This window comes from Lolium perenne, chromosome 2, assembly GCF_019359855.2.
Source record: "Lolium perenne isolate Kyuss_39 chromosome 2, Kyuss_2.0, whole genome shotgun sequence".
Taxonomy (NCBI): domain Eukaryota; kingdom Viridiplantae; phylum Streptophyta; class Magnoliopsida; order Poales; family Poaceae; genus Lolium; species Lolium perenne.
Window position 1 is genome coordinate 41,612,838 of NC_067245.2, and position 16,315 is coordinate 41,629,152.

A 16,315-nucleotide genomic window follows, 5' to 3' on the forward strand; every position below is an offset into this window, starting at 1 on the left:
GGTCAAAGTCTCCGAATAAGACCCCAACATAAACCTTCCATGTGACCAAACCTAGGGGGAGTGGGACTCCCCCCTTTCCTTGGTGGGGTGGCCGGCCACCATGGGGAGGAGTCCACTTGGGACTCCTCCTCCCTTAGGCTGGCCGGCCAAGGTGGGTGGAGCCCCTCTGGGACTCCACCTTCCATCCTTATTTCTTCCGGACTCTTCTAGAACCTTCTAGAACCTTCCAGAGAAAATACCGGATCATTTTCAAACCTAGAAAATGACTTCCTATATATGAATCTTATTCTCCGGACCATTCCGGAACTCCTCGTGATGTCCTGGATCCCATCCGAGACTCCGAACAAAACTTCGAACTCCATTCCATATTCCATATCTACTTAAACGACATCAAACCTTAAGTGTGTCACCCTACGGTTCGCGAACTATGTAGACATGGTTGAGACTTCTCTCCGACCAATAACCAATAGCGGGATCTGGAGATCCATAATGGCTCCCACATATTCAACGATGACTTAGTGATCGAATGAACCATTCACATATGATACCAATTCCCTTTGTCACGCGATATTTTACTTGTCCGAGGTTTGATCATCAGTATCACTCTATACCTTGTTCAACCTCGTCTCCTGACAAGTACTCTTTACTCGTACCGTGGTATGTGGTCTCTTATGAACTTATTCATATGCTTGCAAGACATTAGACGACATTCCACCGAGAGGGCCCGGAGTATATCTATCCGTCATCGGGATGGACAAATCCCACTGTTGATCCATATGCCTCAACTCATACTTTCCGGATACCTAATCCCATCTTTATAACCACCCATTTACGCAGTGGCGTTTGATGTAATCAAAGTACCTTTCCGGTATAAGTGATTTACATGATCTCATGGTCGAAAGGACTAGGTAACTATGTATCAAAAGCTTATAGCAAATAACTTAATGACGTGATCTTATGCTACGCTTAATTGGGTGTGTCCATTACATCATTCATATAATGACATAACCTTGTTATTAATAACATCCAATGTTCATGATCACGAAACCATGATCATCTATTAATCAACAAGCTAGTTATACAAGAGGCTTACTAGGGACTCTTTGTTGTTCACATAACACACATGTATCAATGTTTCGGTTAATACAATTATAGCATGGTATGTAAACATTATCATAAACACAAAGATATATAATAACCATTTATTATTGCCTCTTGGGCATATCTCCAACAGTCTCCCACTTGCACTAGAGTCAATAATCTAGTTTACATATGTAAAGATATAACACCTTGGCCTTCCGGTGTTTTATCATGTTTTGCTCACGGGAGAAGTTTTAGTCAACGGATATGAAATGCTCAGAAACATATGTATTTTGCAATTCATTTGCGTCTCAACGCATTACTCATTTTCCAAATGAGTCGGCATTATTCTTATATGTTCAGTCCTCTGGTGGAACCTTGATTCCGCGGTCTGAAATATGTCACTAATATTGTCATACACAATATAGTTTCAAAGTTCTGACACTATCGAAACTACACCAAGTTCTCCAAGAAATCTTCGACTTAAACATCCTCAGTTCATTGTCAAAACAATGACATACTATGCCTTTATTTGTAGAATCCGTCACAATATTTATAACTCTTCTAAATCTAGGATTGTGCTACCTTTTAAACAACACTTAGTCTAATTGAGATTTGAATTTCATTTTTATATGTGAACAAACAAATATCGGTGCAATACCTTACAGCGATTTGTTTGTCATTACCCCATATAAAACTATATATGTATCCTTGGTTCTTCTAAAGCACACAGGGATATTCTTACTGTTTGTCCAATGATCATCACATGAATCATTCTGGTATATGCTCCTAACTCTTTAGAGTATAGGACATCTAATTTTTGTACATTTTATTCGTGATCTAAAATCACTCATGTGTTTTTACTCATTGAGTGTCAATTACACTCAAGTCTTGTTAAACCTTCGCATGAAAAGAACATCTTCTTAATATTTCTATATTGGACTACTTCAATATCCATTCTATGTACTTTGACTTAAACTTATTATGTGTTTCAATCTATCTTCATAGATCTTAACACTAAATATGTTTCAGTCCTTATTCTTTCATTGAAGTTAATTCTCAATGAAACATTTTTAATCAAGTATATAATTACATCATTTATAACCAACTATATGTCATCTACGTAAGTATTATAAATATGTCTCAGCGCTCCCACTTAATTTCTTGCAAATGCAAGCATCTTCATCGTTTCTGATGAAATCAAAAACTCTTTGACTATTTCATCCGGTGAAGATTCCAACTCCACGATACTCACTTCATGCAATTGAAGTTTGTATACCTATCTAGTATTCCACGGACCAGCAAAACTCTTGGTTGTATCTTGTATACACCTTTAATACACACTTCTGATAAGTAATGTATTTTGCCATCCTACTAGCATATCTCATAAAAGAAATATGTAGTGATTACTAGAATAATCCACATAGACTATAAGCATTGCTACGGAAGATCTAATCTTATCGTAGTCAACTCTTTCAACTTTGTCGTAAACAACTTTTCGACAAGTCAAGCTTCATCAATTTTATAGATCCATTTACTTTCAATAAGTATTCATCTATCTTGGATTTCATGGCGTATAGCCATTTTAACAGAGTCAGGGCCCATCATAACTTCTTTGTTTGTAGTTGGTTTATCATTGTTCAAAATCAATCCTTTATCTACAAATCATTTATTTGATCACAAAGTAAACCATACCTACAAGGTTCAATATGTACTTCGATCTCCATGGCTAAAACACTTTGTAGTCATGAGAGCCATGATCGTCGTGGCCGCTTCCGAAACCAATTCCGATTCTGCGCTACTCTGATCATTATGCTCAGGTTCATAAACCTTATCAAGTTCTATTTTCCTCCCACTCAAATACTTCGCTAGAAACAATTTTTCGGAAATAAGAAACATTGAAAAACACTTTTGTCTTTGTCTCCATAGTGGAAAGAATTCCCAATCAATACTTTGGGATAACCAACAAAGACATTCATCTGATTTTGGTCGTAAACTTATTTACATATGCTATGCATACCAAAATTTAAGAAAGGACTATTAAGATTCATATCCATGCCATAACTTGTATGGTGTCATTTCAATGGATCATGATGATGCTCTATTTAGTGTAAAAACGGTAGTCTAAAGCATAATCCATAAAAAATTATAATGGCATTAATATTTTATCTCATCATTGACCCAACAAGGTTTGGATACATCTCTCGGATACTTCATCATTACAATGATACTCCAAGAAATGTGAGTTGTAGACCAATTTCATAACTCTCTTAGATGTTCGCTAAAACTAGTAATTCAAATATTTCCACTATGATCTAATCATAGATATTCGACTTTTCTATTACGATGATTTTCACTTCATGCTTAAATTTATTTGAATCCATTCAAATGTTTCAAACTTCTTCCTTATCGAATATATCCACATATATATACTCAATTCATTGTTGGAAGTTTTCATGAAGTAGAAGAATCTCCCGCACACAACTATGCCCAGTGAACCATATACATCATCATGTATGTTTCCGCTAAGTTAGTTGCCCGTTCAAATCTTGGCCTATGAACGGTATTTTAGTCATTCTTTTTAGAAGAGATTTGCAAGCGCCAAATGATTCAAAAATCAAGTGACTCCAATAATCCATTTGCATGGAGTTTCTTCATGCGTTCCTTTCCAACATGACCTAAATGGTGGTTCCACAAATAAGTGGAATTCAAATCATTTGTCTTATGGCATTTTAGCGTCAGTATTATGTGTGTGTGTTTCACCATTAAGATTTATAATAACTTATCCATCGTACATGGAGTAATGTCATAATTTGAACAACTCATTGTTTTCATTTGACCAGAGCAAAATAACAATTATTAAGTTCTTTATTATAAATTCTAAGGGCTAGATAGAATGCCAACGATGAACATAATCACACTTTATTTTTGTTCCAGACGTGCATTCCTATCATATTCCTTGTCAGTCACTTAGGCCATTGTATTCTTGTATTGCGTTGTTTTGCATGACACTTCATACCAACCAATATGGTATAAATACCCAAGAATTTCATTGTGTGACCTAACTAAGAATACAACCATAACATGTATATCATTTATATACACCTGAGCTAGACTTTCTAGTCTTTTATTTTCTTTTTGCCAAAATATCTTTTGTAGTTTCTCTTTTTAGCTTTCCTCATTATTCAGAAAAACACTTCAACATCAATAACTTCTAGATTTGTTGGTCAAATACCAATAATCTTGAGGTTCTTACTTTTGAAGTTGATCATCATATGACAAGTGTTCCGGATTTCACTATTAGTAATCTTTTAATATGATGAACAATTTCACTCATAATTTTATCCATCAATTCATGACGACTTTCTGAGACCATGTCTGTACATGCTAGGCTCGTAAAGTATAACCTTAGTATTCGCATGTGCAAATCTGGCTTGCACCCATTGTATGCACACGTAGAATCTATAACACCCGATCATCACGTGATGCTTCGAAACGACGAGTCTTAGCAACGGTGCATACTAAGGACGATCACTTCATGGATATGCGAATATCGTTAGTGCCCCAATAGTTGGAGGATTGGGACGCCTGACGTCTTCAACCTTCATACATTCCCATAAAACTTATGAGTTTATGTAGTCTCACCAAATTATATTCTATCATCTTACAATAAGGTCTTAGATATCACATATATCTCATACCTTGATTATTTCTGAAAACTAAATTTTCAGCTCCTTACTTTTCAAACAGATTTGAACTTCAAGTTTCACGGAGACAAGATAACTTTAGGTACTAATTGAAACCATAGCTCTTTGAATCAACAATGTGAGGTTTACTAAAAGTTTGCAATAGTACTTGATCATTTATTGATTCTTTAACAATACGGTACCAGTCTGTAAAGTTTCTTATCAGATATTAACAGTATTTCTATCTCAATTATAAGACTAGCGCATGGTAGAAAACATATGCCAATACTACAAAATTAATTCAAAATACTACTCAGACTATGTTCATGATAATTAGTTCATGTTTTAATCTAATTACTAATGAACTCCCACTTAATACAACATCCCTCATAGTTGTTAAGTGGTACACGATCCAAATTCACTACACCAAAACCGATCATCACGTGAGATGATGTAGCTTCAATGCTGAACATCAACATGTTGATCATATCATCCATATGACTCGTGTTCAACCTTTCGGTTTCCGTTGTCCCGAGGCCATGTCTGTACATGCTAGGCTCGTCAAGCAAACCCAAGTATTCCGCGTGTGCAACATGGCTTACACCCATTGTATGTGAACGTTGAGTCTATCACATCCGATCATCACGAGATGCTTCGAAACGACGAACTGTGCAACGGTGCATACGAGGGGAGAACACTTTATTATCTTGATATTAATGTGAGGGATCATCTTATAATGCTACCGTCGCGATCTAAGCAAAATAAGATGCATAAGGATTAACATCACATGCAATTCATATGTGATATGATATGGCCCTTTAGTCTTTGCGCCTTCGATCTTCATCTCCAAAGCACGGACATGATCTCAATCATCAACGGGCATGATCTCCATCATCGTCGGCGTAGCGTCAAGGTCCATGGCGCCGTCTTCATGGTTGTTCACCTCATGTAGCAACTATTACAACTACTTTGAAATACTACTCAACATGAAATTTAAAGACAACCATAAGGCTCCTGCCGGTTGCCACGATACAATAATGATCATCTCATACATATTCATCATCACATTATGGCCATATCACATCACCAAACCCTGCAAAAATAAGTTAGACATCTCTAATTTGGTTTGCATATTTTACGTGGTTTAGGGTTTTCGTGTGAGATCTAATCTACCTACGAACATGAACCACAACGGTGATACTAGTGTTGTCAATAGAAAGAGTAAATTGAATCTTCACTATGGTGGGAGAGACAGACACCCGCAAATCCACTTATGCAATACAAGTTGCATGTCGAACGTGGAGCAAGTCTCATGAACGCGGTCATGTAAAGTTAGCCCGAGCCGCTTCATCCCACCATGCCACAAAGACGCAAAGTACTCGAAATAAAAACAACATAAGCATCAACGCCCACAAAACAATTGTGTTCTACTCGTGCAACCATCTATGCATAGACACGGCTCTGATACCACTGTAGGGATTCGTATCATAGAAAACAAAAAATTTCCTACCGCGAGAACGCAATCCAAGCCAAGATGCAATCTAGAAGATGGGAGCAACGAGGAGATGAACGAGACTAACCCTTGAAGATTTCCAAAGCCTACAAGAGGAGGCTCTCGTTGCTGCGGTAGACGATCACTTGCCGCTTTCAAAAGCGCGTAGAAGATCTTGACGGTGCCACAATCGGGCAGCACCTCCGTACTCGGTCACACGTTCGGTGTTGATGACGATGTCCTTCTCCCCGTTCCAGTGGGCAGCGGAAGTAGTAGATCCTCCTCGGAATCCCGGCAGCACGACAACGTGGTGGCGGTGGTGGTGGAGATCTCCAACAGAGCTTCGCCTAAGCTATGTGGGAGAGAGAGGTAGGAGGGAACCGCTAGGGTTTGGGAGAGGGGGCGCCGGCTAGGGCAGCCTTGAGGGGGTGCAGTGATACGTCTCCAACGTATCGATAATTTCTTATGTTCCATGCTTGTTTTATGACAATACCTACATGTTTTATGCACACTTTATGTCATATTTATGCATTTTTCGGAACTAACCTATTGACGAGATGCCGAAGTGCCAGTTCCTGTTTCTGCTGTTTTTGGTTTCAGAAATCCTAGTAAGGAAATATTCTCGGAATTGGACGAAATCAACGCCCAGCATCTTATAATTCCACGAAGCTTCCAGAACACCCGAGAGGGACCAGAGGAGAGCCACAGGGCCACCACACAGGGTGGTGGCGTGGCCCAAGGGGGGGCGCGCCCCCCTATTGTGTGGCACCCCCGTAACCCTTCCGACTCCGATTCTCCGCCTATAAGAAGCCCCCTGACCTAAATCTTCGATACAAATAAGCCACGGTACGAGAAACCTTCCAGAGACGCCGCCATCGCGAAGCCAAGATTCGGGGGACAGAAGTCTCTGTTCCGGCACGTCGCCGGGACGGGGAAGTGCCCCCGGAAGGCATCTCCATCGACACCACCGCCATCTTCATCACCGCTGCTGTCTCCCATGGGGAGGGAGTAGTTCTCCATCGAGGCTAAGGGCTGTACCGGTAGCTATGTGGTTAATCTCTCTCTCCCATGTACTTCAATACAATGATCTCATGAGCTGCCTTACATGATTGAGATCCATATGATGAGCTTTGTAATCTAGATGTCGTTATGCTATTCAAGTGGATTTTACTTATGTGATCTCCGGAGACTCCTTGTCCCACGTGTGTAAAGGTGACAGTGTGTGCACCGTGTGGGTCTCTTAGGCTATATTTCACAGAATACTTATTCACTGAGTTATGATTTGAGTTGGATGTCTCTATGAAATTGTGGTGTGTTAGTACCTCCTATGAATGCTCACAGTGACAGCGTGGGGTGTTTATTAGTACTTGGGAATACATCTTTAAGGTTTGCCTACATGATGAATTAGTGTTCGTTATCTTGCCAGAGAGTAATTCAGAATAGCATAGTGAAGTGCTTATTTATATTCAATTATGATTGCAATGTTGAGAGTGTCCACTAGTGAAAGTATGATCCCTAGGCCTTGTTTCCGAATAGCAAAGTCACACCACAAAGATTCCTATCTCCCACATCAACTGCACGCCAGCAAGCATTTTCTGTCACCGTTACTACTGCTCATATTCATTCATACCACCTGTATTTCACTATCTCTTCGCCGAACTAGTGCACCTATACATCTGACAAGTGTATTAGGTGTGTTGGGGACACAAGAGACTTCTTGCATTGTGATCGCAGGGTTGCTTGAGAGGGATATCTTTGACCTCTTCCTCCCTGAGTTCGATAAACCTTGGGTGATCCACTTAAGGGAAAACTTGCTGCTGTTCTACAAACCTCTGCTCTTGGAGGCCTGATACGCGTACATCACGCGTCCGTTGGGAACCCCAAGAGGAAGGTGTGATGCGTACAGCGGCAAGTTTTCCCTCAGTAAGAAACCAAGGTTTATCGAACCAGTAGGAGCCAAGAAGCACGTTGAAGGTTGATGGCGGCGGAGTGTACTGCGGCGCAACACCAGGGATTCCGGCGCCAACGTGGAACCTGCACAACACAACCAAAGTACTTTGTCCCAACGTAACAGTGAGGTTGTCAATCTCACCGGCTTGCTGTAACAAAGGATTAGATGTATAGTGTGGATGATGATTGTTTGCGTAAAAACAAGAGAACGAGTATTGCAGTTGATTGTATTCGATGTTAAGAATGGACCGGGGTCCACAGTTCACTAGTGGTGTCTCTCCCATAAGAATAAGCATGTTGGGTGAACAAATTACAGTTGGGCAATTGACAAATAAAGAGGGCATGACCATGCACATACATGTTATGATGAGTATTGTGAGATTTAATTGGGCATTACGACAAAGTACATAGACCGCTATCCAGCATGCATCTATGCCTAAAAAGTCCACCTTCAGGTTATCATCCGAACCCCCTCCAGTATTAAGTTGCAAACAACAGACAATTGCATTAAGTATGGTGCGTAATGTAATCAACAAATATATCCTTGGACATAGCATTGATGTTTTATCCCTAGTGGAAAAAGCACATCAACACCCTTAGGGGTTTCTGTCACTCCCCCAGATTTAATGGAGACATGAACCCACTATCGAGCATAAATACTCCCTCTTGGAGTTACAAGTATCAACTTGGCCAGAGCCTCTACTAGCAACGGAGAGCATGCAAGATCATAAACAACACATAGATGATATTGATAATCAACATAACATAGCATTCACTTATTCATCGGATCCCAACAAACACAACATATAGCATTACAGATAGATGATCTTGATCATGTTAGGTAGCTCACAAGATCCAAAAATGATAGCACAATTAGGAGAAGACGACCATCTAGCTACTGCTATGGACCCATAGTCCAGGGGTGAACTACTCACTCATCACTCCGGAGGCGATCATGGCGGTGAAGAGTCCTCCGGGAGATGATTCCCCTCTCCGGCAGGGTGCCGGAGGCGATCTCCTGAATCCCCCGAGATGGGATTGGTGGCGGCGGCGTCTCTGGAAGGTTTTCCGTATCGTGGCTCTCGGTACTGGAGTTATTATCGACGAAGGCTTAAGTAGGCGGATGAGGTAGGTTTAGGGGCGACGCGAGGGGCCCACACAGCAGGCCGGCGCGGCCAGGGCTTGGGCCGCGCCGCCCTGTTGTGTGGCCGCCTCGTCGCCCCACTTCGTATCTCCCCCGGTGTTCTGGAAGCTTCGTGGAAAAATAAGATCCTGGGCGTTGATTTCGTCCAATTCCGAGAATATTTCCTTACTAGGATTTCTGAAACCAAAAACAACAAAAACAAAGAATCGGCTCTTCGGCATCTCGTTAATAGGTTAGTGCCAGAAAATGCATAAATATGACATAAAGTATGCATAAAACATGTAGGTATCATCAATAAAGTGGCATGGAACATAAGAAATTATCGATACGTTGGAGACGTATCATCATCCCCAAGCTTAGTTCCTGCTCGTCCCGAGTAGGTAAACGATAACAAAGATAATTTCTGAAGTGACATGCCATCATAATCTTGATCATACTATTGTAAGCACATGTAATGAATGCAGCGATCCAAGACAATGGTAAATATAATGAGTAAACAACTGAATCATATAGCAAAGACTTTTCATGAATAGTACTTTCAAGACAAGCATCAATAAGTCTTGCATAAGAGTTAACTCATAAAGCAATAATTTCAAAGTAAAGGCATTGAAGCAACACAAAGGAAGATTAAGTTTCAGCGGTTGCTTTCAACTTGTAACATGTATATCTCATGGATATTGTCAACATAAAGTAATATAATAAGTGCAATATGCAAGTATGTAGGAATCAATGCACAGTTAACACAAGTGTTTGTTTCTTGAGATGGAGAGAAATAGGTGAACTGACTCAACATAAAATTAGAAGAAAGGCCCTTCGCAGAGGGAAGCATCGATTGCTATATTTGTGCTAGAGCTTTGGTTTTGAAAACAAGAAACAATTTTGTCAACGGTAGTAATAAAGCATATGCATCATGTAAATTATATCCTACAAGTTGCAAGCCTCATGCATAGTATACTAATAGTGCCCGCACCTTGTCCTAATTAGCTCGGATTACCTGGATTATCACCGCAATACATATGTTTTAACCAAGTGTCACAAAGGGGTACCTCTATGCCGCCTATACAAAGGTCTAAGGAGAAAGCTCGCATTGGATTTCTCGCTTTTGATTATTCTCAACTTAGACATCCATACCGGGACAACATAGACAACAGATAATGGACTCCTCTTTAATGCTTAAGCATTCAACAATAATTAATTTTCTCATATGAGATTGAGGATATTTGTCCAAAACTGAAACTTCCACCATGGATCATGGCTTTAGTTAGCGCCCCAATGTTCTTCTCTAACAATATGCATGCTCAAACCATTCAACTCATGGTAAATCGCCCTTACTTCAGACAAGATGGACATGCATAGAAACTCACATGATATTCAACAAAGAGTAGTTGATGGCGTCCCCAGGAACATGGTTATCGCTCAACAAGCAACTTATAAGAAATAAAATGCATAAGTACATATTCAATACCACAATAGTTTTTAGGCTATTTGTCCCATGAGCTATATATTGCAAAGGTAGAGGATAGAAATTTAAAGGTAGCACTCAAGCAATTTACTTTGGAATGGCGGAGAAATACCATGTAGTAGGTAGGTATGGTGGACACAAGTGGCATAGTGTTTGGCTCAAGGATTTTGGATGCACGAGAAGTATTTCCTCTCGATACAAGGTTTAGGCTAGCAAGGTTATTTGAAACAAACACAAGTATGAATCGGTACAGCAAGACTCACATAAAAGACATATTGTAAGCATTATAAGACTCTATACCGTCTTCCTTGTTGTTCGACCCTTACTAGAAATTATCTAGACCTTAGAGAGACCAATTATGCAAACCAAATTTTAGCAAGCTCTATGTATTTCTTCATTAATAGGTGCAAAGTATATGATGCAAGAGCTTAAACATGAGCATAACAATTGCCAAGTATCAAATTATTCAAGACATTCTACCAATTACTACATGTAGCATTTCCCGTTTCCAACCATATAACAATTTAACGAAGCAGATTCAACCTTCGCCATGAACATTATGAGTAAAGCCTAAGGACATATTTGTCCATATGCAACAGCGGAGCGTGTCTCTCTCCCACACAATGAATGCTAGGATCCATTTTATTCAAACAAAACAAAAACTAAAACAAACAGACGCTCCAAGCAAAGTACATAAGATGTGATGGAATAAAAATATAGTTTCACTAGAGGAACCTGATAATGTTGTCGATGAAGAAGGGGATGCCTTGGGCATCCCCAAGCTTAGACGCTTGAGTCTTCTTGAAATATGCAGGGGTGAACCACCGGGGCATCCCCAAGCTTAGAGCTTTCACTCTCCTTGATCATATTGTATCATCTTCCTCTCTTGATCCTTGAAAACTTCCTCCACACCAAACTCAAAACAACTCATTAGAGGGTTAGTGCACAATCAAAATTCACATGTTCAGAGGTGACATAATCATTCTTAACACTTCTGGACATTGCACAAAGCTACTGAAAGTTAATGGAATAGAAAAATCCATCAAGCATAGCAAAACAGGCAATGCGAAATAAAAGGCAGAATCTGTCAAAACAGAACAGTCCGTAAAGACGAATTTTTAAGAGGCACCATACTTGCTCAAATGAAAATTCTCAAATTGAATGAAAGTTGCGTACATATCTGAGGATCACTCAGGTAAATTGGCATAATTTTCTGAGTTACCTACAGAGAATTAGGCCCAGATTCGTGACAGCAAGAAATCTGTTTCTGCGCAGTAATCCAAATCTAGTATGAACCTTACTATCAAAGACTTTACTTGGCACAACAATGCAACAAAACTAAGATAAGGAGAGGTTGCTACAGTAGTAACAACTTCCAAGACTCAAATATAAAACAAAAGTGCAGTAGTAAAATCATGGGTTGTCTCCCACAAGCGCTTTTCTTTAACGCCTTTCAGCTAGGCGCAGAAAGTGTGTATCAAGTATTATCAGGAGATGATGCATCTACAGCGGGGTTTGGAGTTTTCTCAACCATGCATTGTATTTTGTATACATAAGTTTCAGAGGCTCCCTTTTCATTACTCTTGGGCTTGCTACTCTCATCAAACAAATTTTCAGGGACAAGCCAAGCATAATTATCATCTAGAGCTTCATGCATTCCTAGGAGCTTACAAGGTATTGGTGCTTTAATCTCCCCACCATCATTAACATTATTAGTGTACTTAATTCTATCCATATCCATCTTTTCAAGTGTTCTTTTAAAATCGGTGAACATACCAAGCCTCTTATGCTTAATAAAAACTTTTCTAGCTTCTTTGGCTATATCCTCAAATTCTCGCACGAGGACTTTTAAAACAAAATCTCTCTTTTCTCCCCTCTCCATATCAGAAAGTGTAAGAAACATGTGTTGTATCATGGGGTTGAGACTAATAAATCTAGTATCCATCATGCGTACCAAACAGACAGAGGCATCTTCATAGGTAGGGACAGTTTTTGCCAGGGGTATATCTTCAAGATCTTCATGCATACTAACATGGGTGAAAAATTCTTCTATATTATCTCTTCCAATTATAGACCCTTGTCCTACCGGTATATCTTTTAAAGTAAAATTAGGAGGAAACATGATGAAATAAGTAAGGTAAATGCAAGTAACTAATTTTTTTATGTTTTTAATATGGAGATTGCAAACAAGACAGTAAATAAAGTAAAGCTAGCAACTAATTTTTTTGTGTTTTGATATAATGAAGCAAACAAAGTAGTAAATAAAAGTAAAGCAAGACAAAAAAACAAAGTAAAGAGACTGGAGGTGGAGACTCCCCATGCAGCGTGTCTTGATCTCCCCGGCAACGGCGCCAGAAAACAGTCTTGATACGCGTACAGCACGCGTCCGTTGGGAACCCCAAGAGGAAGGTGTGATGCGTACAGCGGCAAGTTTTCCCTCAGTAAGAAACCAAGGTTTATCGAACTAGTAGGAGCCAAGAAGCACGTTGAAGGTTGATGGCGGCGGAGTGTAGTGCGGCGCAACACCAGGGATTCCGGCGCCAACGTGGAACCTGCACAACACAACCAAAGTACTTTGTCCCAACGTAACAGTGAGGTTGTCAATCTCACCGGCTTGCTGTAACAAAGGATTAGATGTATAGTGTGGATGATGATTGTTTGCAGAAAACAGTAGAACGAGTATTGCAGTTGATTGTATTCGATGTTAAGAATGGACCGGGGTCCACAGTTCACTAGTGGTGTCTCTCCCATAAGAATAAGCATGTTGGGTGAACAAATTACAGTTGGGCAATTGACAAATAAAGAGGGCATGACCATGCACATACATGTTATGATGAGTATTGTGAGATTTAATTGGGCATTACGATAAAGTACATAGACCGCTATCCATCATGCATCTATGCCTAAAAAGTCCACCTTCAGGTTATCATCCGAACCCCCTCCAGTATTAAGTTGCAAACAACAGACAATTACATTAAGTATGGTGCGTAATGTAATCAACAAATCACTACAAGAAAAGTTGCCATGGCCGACGAAGTTGAAGTCGCGCCGTGGTTGCTGGTGTACCATGGCCGACGATTTTGGGTCTGTCCGTTGTGCATGTCAAAACATTTTTTTTCTCGTTTTTGAGGCCACCTAGCCCGACGAAACCGGCCAAAACGTTGCGTATGGTGGCCCAGGACGTGGTGCATCTCGAATTCTCGGGTTCGCCGGCCGAGTCAACGCAAATCCGCACCGCCGAGGGATGTAGGGCCCAGATGGCAGCCTCTCTGGCATTGTTTTTTTTCTCGATCGCGCCATCTCGTTCAATGCTCTCCGATCGAGCCGTTTACGATACAGGATCATGGGTCCCGCATGTCATCCTCTATGAACCAAAATTCTTTCTATTCTTGGATTTTTTTGACCCCCTGATTTCTGGCTACTTCCTTGGAGTTTTTTTTTGACCCCCTGATTGCCGCCTTGGAAACGTTGACACCACTGCTGCTAATTGGGACCCGCATGTCATCCTCTATGAGCAATCAACTTTCTTTTCTTGGAGTTTTTTTTGGCACCTCAAATTTGGTCACTTACCTTTTTCTTTCGATCCCCTGCCGCCTCTCAAACGGTGATACCGCTGCTGCTAAATGGGACCCGCATGTCATCCTCTATGTACTATAAAACTTTCTTTTCTTGGATTTTTTTTGGCACCTCATATTTGGTCACTTACCTTTTTCTTTCGATCCCCTGCCGCCTCTCAAACGGTGAGACTGCTGCTGCTAAATGGGACCCGCATGTCATCCTCTATGTACTATAAAACTTTCTTTTCTTGGATTTTTTTTGGCACCTCATATTTGGTCACTTGCCTTTTTCTTTCGATCCCGTGCAGCCTCTCAAACGGTGATACCGCTGCTGCTAAATGGGACCCGCATGTCATCCTCTATGTACAATCAAGTTTCTTTTCTTGAATTATTTTTGGCTCCTGATATTTGGTCACTTGCATTTTTCTTTCGATCTCATGCCACGTTGAGGACCCTGCAGGCTCATGGGACCCGCATGTCATCCTCTATGTACAATAAAATTTCTTTTCTTGGATTCTTTTTGGCTCCTGATATTTGGTCACTTGCCTTTTTCTTTCGATCCCGTGCAGCCTCTCAAACGGTGATACCGCTGCTGCTGAATGGGACCCGCATGTCATCCTCTATGTACACTCAAGTTCCTTTTCTTGAATTATTTTTGGCTCCTGATATTTGGTCACTTGCATTTGTCTTTCGATCTCATGCCACGTTTGAAACGTTGAGGAACCTGCTGGCTCATGGGACCCGCATGTCATCCTCTATGTGCTATAAAAGTTTATTTTCTTGGGTTTTTTTTCACCCTCTGATTTTTGGCTATTTCCTTTTTCTTTTGATCCCCTGCCACCTTGGAAATGTTGAGTAAGCTGCTGACTCATGGGACCCGCATGTCATCCTCTATGTACAATCAACTTTCTTTTTCTTTTGATCTCAAGCCGCATTTGAAACGTTGAGACCGCTGTTGCTAATTGGGACCCGCATGTCATCCTCTATGTACAATAAAGTTTTTTTCTTGGATTATCTTTGGCTCCTGATATTTTGTCACTTGCCTTTTTCTTTCGATCTCATGCCGCCTTTGAAACGTTGAGTAAGCTGCTGGCTCATGGGTCCCGCATGTCATCCTCTACGAACAATAAAAGTTTCCTTTCTTGGAGTTATTTTTGACCCCTAATTTATGGCTATTTGCCTATGTCTTTTGATCTCCTGCCCCCTTTGAAACGATGACGACGCAGCTGGCAGGTCGGTCCCACATGTCATCCTCTGTGAACAATAAAAGTTTCCTTTGATGGATTTATTTTGAACCCCTAATTAATTTCGGGATATTTCCTTTTTTCCTTTGATCCCCTACCGCCTTGGAATCGTTGAGGATGCTGCTGCCTCATGGGTCCCGCATGTCATCCTCTCAGAACGGTAAATGTTTCTTTTCTTGGATTTTGTTGACCAAATGATTTTTGGCTTATTTTTTCTTTCGATCTCCTGCAGCCTTTAAAACATTCAGGACGCTGCTGGCTCACGAGTCCCACATGTCAACCTCTATGAACAATAAACGCTGAGGATGCTGCTGCCTCATGGGTCCCGCATGTCATCCTCTCAGAACGAAAATGTTTCTTTTCTTGTATTTTTTACCAATAGATTTTTGGTTTATTTTTTCTTTCCATCCCCTGCCGCCTTTAAAACATTGACGACGCTGCTGGCTCATGGGTTCCTGATGTCTACGCCCCCTCCTTTTCCTGTAGACAGTGTTGGGCCTCCAAGAGCAGAGGTTTGTAGAACAGCAACAAGTTTTCCCTTAAGTGGATCACCCAAGGTTTATCGAACTCAGGGAGGAAGAGGTCAAAGATATCCCTCTCATGCAACCCTGCAACCACAAAGCAAGAAGTCTCTTGTGTCCCCAACACACCTAATAGGTGCACTAGTTCGGCGAAGAGATAGTGAAATACAACTGGTATG

The 16,315-nt window shown here is 40.6% G+C and overlaps 1 protein-coding gene across 1 annotated transcript in view; it reads right to left on the reverse strand.

Annotated features, from left to right (window-relative positions):
- Nucleotides 1–16,315, reverse strand: part of LOC139835461 (uncharacterized) — an 88,037-nt gene that overhangs the window by 16,245 nt on the left and 55,477 nt on the right. The window lies entirely within an intron of this gene.